The following is a 4,559-nucleotide window of genomic DNA, read 5'->3' as shown; positions in this document are numbered from 1 at the left end:
AAGTAGCCATCAGAGGATGGGTACATGGTGGCCATAAAGGGATGGACATGGTCAGAAACAATGCTCAGGTAGGCCGTGGCATTTAAACCATGCCCAATTGGCACTAAGGGGCCTAAAGTGTGCCAAGAAAACATCCCCCACACCATTACACCACCACCACCAGCCTGCACAGTGGTAACAAGGCATGATGGATCCATGTTCTCATTCTGTTTACGCCAAATTCTGACTCTACCATCTGAATGTCTCAACAGAAATCGAGACTCATCAGACCAGGCAACATTTTTCCAGTCTTCAACTGTCCAATTTTGGTGAGCTCTTGCAAATTGTAGCCTCTTTTTCCTATTTGTAGTGGAGATGAGTGGTACCCGGTGGGGTCTTCTGCTGTTGTAGCCCATCCGCCTCAAGGTTGTGCGTGTTGTGGCTTCACAAATGCTTTGCTGCATACCTCGGTTGTAACGAGTGGTTATTTCAGTCAAAGTTGCTCTTCTATCAGCTTGAATCGGTCGGCCCATTCTCCTCTGACCTCTAGCATCAACGAGGCATTTTCGCCCACAGGACTGCCGCACACTGGATGTGTTTCCCTTTTCACACCATTCTTTGTAAACCCTAGAAATGGTTGTGCGTGAAAATCCCAGTAACTGAGCAGATTGTGAAATACTCAGACCGGCCCGTCTGGCACCAACAACCATGCCACGCTTAAAATTGCTTAAATCACCTTTCTTTCCCATTCTGACATTCAGTTCGGAGTTCAGGAGATTGTCTTGACCAGGACCACACCCCTAAATGCATTGAAGCAACTGCCATGTGATTGGTTGATTAGATAATTGCATTAATGAGAAATTGAACAGGTGTTCCTAATAATCCTTTAGGTGAGTGTAGAAACCCACGTTGCATTCTGTGCATGCGCGCCTGCTTCTGGGAGACGCTGGACAGTGTTTGCGGTGAGATTATAACAGCACGGTTAACCCTACCCGGTTATCATGGTAATTAAAATGTGTATGGTAATAATAACCGTGGGATTTTTACCATGGTTTACCGTTAAACTGGTAATCGTTTCATCCCTGATATAGGATCATTTATATGCCCATATCTGTGCATGGCCAAATGTGTCAAAACTGTACAATAAATTATCAATTCTGAGAGGGTGCAGCTCTCCGTTGCCAAATGAGTCATAAAGGCAGGGATCTTGAGTAGAGGATTATTTCACCTCCTTCACAAGGCAACACAGTGTAGATGTGAAAATTAAAGCACACGTGGGCTGCTAGACGCCCACATGTGCTGTTCCCATAGAGGAAAACTGATATGACTAACATCACCTTTATGAAATACAGTGAATTTCTTCTGTATTTCAAATGTTTTGCATGGAAAGCATTATGCTATTGGAAATATACCTCAGTGTATCAACATGGGGTCACACAGCAGCAACAGAAGCTTCAGTGACTCAGATGTTGATCTCATCCATAGACTCAGGGCCGCCCTAGATCCTTTTTTCCTATGTTCCTCTGCAGTGTGTTGTGTTGGCATATAATCACTCTCCTCACATCTCCTCCTCTTGTCACACTGAACATTATGGTGACGCCACTGCACTTATTAACCCAAAACCATTGAGTCAGTCCTGCTGCAATGGATTCAATTTCACCTGTTTGACGGTTACAGATGTAGCAGTGGAGGACTTTCCCTCCCCACGGCGCTTCTCCATGGTCAGTGTGTTTCCTTACACTTTCATTCCCTCCTTTCAGCTGGGAGGCTGAGCTGACGTCACTTTGCCTTGGCGGCTCTGGAAGCGTAAATTGGATCAGGCTTGTCAGGTTTCAGGGAAAGTGCAGCTAGGTTTTGCTGTGTGAGTCATGCTCAGGATAGGAATGCTGCAGAAATTCAAATCCACTACTCTGGGAAAGCTGCCAAATCATACAGAAATGAAGAGATAGGATCAAAACAAAAAAGGAAAACACTTTTGGCTACAGATATAACACCTCAGTCTTTACTACTGGGTTTATACATGACACAGCTTACAGTCATATAGTAATAACAAACAAGCCTTTTCATCCAAACTAAAGACAAGCTTTTTTCTTAAACTAACGCTGCTCCACAGCTGTCTCTGTTGTAACTTTCCCAAAACTTTCTGCTAAAACCCAAAACTATATAACTATAAAACTATAAGCTCCACTTTCAAGGGGGCCAATTTGTAGTTGTTGCATACGCACAAAACAGGGTTTCAACAATGCATATGCCACTTCTCACAGGCTGGGATTTATAATAATGAATTGTGTGCGCCTGTATGGAAACTGCAGAATTACCAATGCAGATGGCAACAATGAAATACAGAAGAGGAAAAATATTTGGGAAATGAGTAAAAAGATGTTACACTCAAATTTAAAGCCTGCCCCTAGGCAATAATAAACTCTACATAGTAGTATAGTAACTATTCTATAGTACATTTACGCTTTTATCCAAAGCAACTTACAATTGCTATACATGTCAGAGGTCGCACGCCTCTGGAGCAACTAGGGGTTAAGGGTCTTGCTCAGGTACACAATGGTGGATGGGTCACAGTGGGGATTGAACCCGGGTCGCTCACACCAAAGGCAGGCGTCTTATCCACTGCACAATCACCCCCCTAGTTGGATAGTTAAGTATAAGAAATGATAAATACACAACTTTGCTGTAAGCATGCTCCCTGGCCACTTTAGTAGGTATGCCTCAACACTCTATTGCAATTCAAGCTACACCATAAATTCTACCTTTACAAAGTTTCTAATGTTGACACTGCTGGAAACATTATACTGGGAGGTGGTTCTGACGTTTGTTTGTTAATGAAATCCAGTACTACACTATGACCTCAATACAAAACTTAGGATTGAATTAACACCTGACATGAGATTGTTAACTAAATCTGGACATTATAGGCATTGTAAAAGTAGACTTCAGGGTCAGTCTTAGGTGACCTCATTTAGGATCTCAGCGGCTTGAGGACAGAAGCTCTTCCTGAGCCTCTCACTGCTGGCTGGGTGTGTCTGGTACCTGACTTGACGGCGCTGTTTTTATTCCCCTAGGTTATCTATCAAGTCGGAGAAAGTAAGCCAGTTATCTCGAACGCACCTGTTGACTACCAGTTATACAGCGTGGTAACTTCGACAGCTGGTTTCCAAAGTTAACATAGCTCTCCTTATTAGCTAGGCTCCTTACATGCTTGCTAATAACTGTTTTGAAGATGGGTCACCGACATTGACAGCGTTGGACAAATTTGTGCAGCGGTGTTTATGATACCAACCAGTTAAATTCACAGACAGGTCTGTTGTCCGTGTTTGCGAGAGAGAGAGAGAAAGAGAGAGAGAGAGTGACCAAGTGAGACGATGTGCGGAGCGAATATGCGCTGCGCAGCGCTGCAATCAAGAACAATTTTAAAATGGGCCGCCAAATTTACTTGGGCGGCTGTTAATGTACCTAAGTAAAGCCTATGCATGGGAAACACTGCATTACACACTGATTGTTATTTATTACACACATTGTTATTTATTCATGTAAATCATATATTATTTATTTTATTGTAATGTTAGTCACTACACCTTTTATTGTATTATTATTATTATTCATTTATGGTAATGCATTATATTCATTCTGTGTCAGCTGTGTACCTCAGACACTCTTGTGAGACACAATATAAACTAAGCAACAGATTTAGCTTTAGCTTAGCAACCCCTACATAGAGTATGTGGATTAAAGCAGTGCCCAAAAACAGCTGACCATCATCTCACCATCTGCCCCCGTCTGCACCAATCACAGCCAGCCTTGCCAGATGGGCTGCCGTATCTGTGGCATGGTTATGCACCAGTTAAACCAGAAAATGCTCGTAAAGCAACTTGTTTTAAGACATAACTGTGGTGTTCGAACTTACAGCGGCCTTACCGCTCTAACGTTAAAGGTAGCGTTAGCTAACGCTGCGCTTGCTAGCTAGCATCATGCACCCATCGGTTGAATGTGACCTGCATCTATTTCTCATTAGCTAGTTTTGTCTAATAACTGATAACGTTAATCGTCTTACATCGGGTAGTTTTTCTTTTATTATTATTTCAGCTGCATGGCGCATGTATATTTTTATTTATGTTTGCAAGTGATGCTCGTTTCAGTGTGTAAAAGAAGTCTGGTGTGTGACCGTAACGTTACAGCCCGTGTCTTTGCTGGAGTTTCTCACCATCTTGTGTCTGTTTTTACCTCTAGCACTAAATAACAAGCAGAAGACAAATTCAGGCTTCAGCTTGTTTTGAGGCTGTGCATCCTCACGATCCCCGGCCAACATCATCAACAAGTGGTCAGGTTAGTGACACCGCAGTTATTAACTTATATGTCAAAGACACTTACCCATGCTCTATAACATTAGGTTTGGAGGGACAGTGCTTTCTTTAGGGATGGGGATCGAGACCCGGTTCTAAAAGGACCCGGTTCCAAACTTTCTCAAAACCTGAAAATCCATTAGGTCCGGGTCGGAGCTTATCGATACTGGTATCGAGACTAGCGGGTCCTATAATGTAACGTTACACCTCAAGAGTCAAATCTGATTT

The 4,559-nt window shown here is 42.9% G+C and overlaps 1 protein-coding gene and 1 long non-coding RNA gene across 4 annotated transcripts in view; one reads left to right on the top strand and one right to left on the bottom strand.

Annotated features, from left to right (window-relative positions):
* LOC123979517 (transcription regulator protein BACH2-like) overlaps positions 1-1,768 on the bottom strand; it is a 58,349-nt gene extending 56,581 nt beyond the window's left edge. For both annotated transcript variants that reach the window (XM_046063464.1, XM_046063465.1), the window contains exon 1: positions 1,640-1,768. The gene's annotated coding sequence lies outside the window, so the exon portion shown is untranslated. The remainder of the gene's footprint in view (positions 1-1,639) is intronic.
* A 2,133-nt stretch (positions 1,769-3,901) lies between these two features.
* Positions 3,902-4,559, top strand: part of LOC123979131 — a 7,011-nt gene continuing 6,353 nt past the window's right edge. The window contains exons 1-2 of one of the 2 annotated variants that reach the window (XR_006827160.1): positions 3,902-3,922; positions 4,219-4,314. This is a non-coding gene — a long non-coding RNA (uncharacterized LOC123979131). Of the gene's footprint in view, positions 3,923-3,953; positions 4,048-4,218; positions 4,315-4,559 lie in introns of those variants that run through there. The other variant, XR_006827159.1, reaches the window with a different exon arrangement.

The sequence above is a fragment of the Micropterus dolomieu genome, linkage group LG11, assembly GCF_021292245.1.
Source record: "Micropterus dolomieu isolate WLL.071019.BEF.003 ecotype Adirondacks linkage group LG11, ASM2129224v1, whole genome shotgun sequence".
NCBI lineage: Eukaryota > Metazoa > Chordata > Actinopteri > Centrarchiformes > Centrarchidae > Micropterus > Micropterus dolomieu.
The sequence above is the reverse complement of the archived record's forward strand: the minus strand, read 5'-3'. Positions and strand labels throughout refer to the sequence as shown.